Genomic DNA, 1,279 nt, shown 5'->3' with positions numbered 1-1,279 from the left:
TGCTGTGTCTAGTGTTACGGTTATTCACCTTAGGATACTACCAATCAACCTGGGTGTCTTAGGGAGCGAATGCGCGAGGTAGCTTTCTAGGGATTACTAAGGATTAGGGCTGATTATTGGGTTCAAGGCAAGAAGGCTAAGAGAAGGAATGTAGTTAGGAGTGGATAGGGAGAGGAAGGTTAGACTTTCCCTATATATAGTCTTTACTAGCATTTATATCTAATAAGTAGTAAGTATATATCTTTCCTATTTGTAATTAGTATACTCTTTCCTTCTAGTGCTAATTCTCTATGCCATGCCTAATTTATTTACTTATAACTTAGGATACCTTTCTTATATATATATATAGATTTTATACGCTTTTTAGTAGCTCTATGTCTTTAGGTAAGACTAGAAAATTACATCTTTTATACTTATCTTATATCTTTTTCGTGCGAGGAGATTCTAGGTCAGCCTATAGTTTCCTATCTACCCTAGGTTAGAGGAGCTATAGACGGATTAGAAGACGGCCATCTTACCTAGTATTATTAAAAGTGGTATGGTTGGTAGTAATAATAAGAGTGGGGCGTGTAAGGTTAGTAATAATCTATTTTAGAGGCGCTTCTATAAAGGCCAAAAATATTATAGAGTTATCTTTAATCTTAGTAAAGCCTCCCGCCCTAAAAGGCCTAATAATTAAGAAGCCTTTCCCTTTTAGCATCTCCTTTATTTCTTCTATATAGCTAGGATTCTAAGCTAGTAGTTGGATGTTGTTCGCACTATATATATCCGCCATGGTTAAGGCGACTAAATACTAGATTATACTAGGATAGATGAATTTGGCTTCTAGCTCCTACCTACTTAAGCCCATTTACTACCTATACCACTCTAGAGGTCCATAATATATATCGCCTAGTCTAAAGTAAATAATCTTGGCTACTATTCTTACGCTAAACACCTCCTTAAGCTAAGACTATAATAAGTAGTAGCTAGTACTCTAACTCTAGGTATACCTATTCTCTTTAAAAATAGTGTCGGCGTTCTTAATTATGCCTTAAAATCGTTTCGCGTAAACGTTCTCCTAGTAGACTAGATATAAGTAGTAGTATATCTTAGAAGGGCTATTAGGCTATACTATTACTAGTCGCCAGTACTCTTAGTATGTAACGCGGGGCCGCCTATAAGGTAATTAGCTATTCTATATACTATATAGGTATAAAGCACTTCCTTACTAGATTAGGCATCTTTCTATAAATATGGGATTCTTTATGTAAGCTTCCGTGCCGTTAATTAAGTAAAT

Source organism: Paraphaeosphaeria sporulosa, assembly GCF_001642045.1.
Source record: "Paraphaeosphaeria sporulosa strain AP3s5-JAC2a unplaced genomic scaffold CC84scaffold_5, whole genome shotgun sequence".
NCBI lineage: Eukaryota > Fungi > Ascomycota > Dothideomycetes > Pleosporales > Didymosphaeriaceae > Paraphaeosphaeria > Paraphaeosphaeria sporulosa.
The sequence above is the reverse complement of the archived record's forward strand: the minus strand, read 5'-3'. Positions refer to the sequence as shown.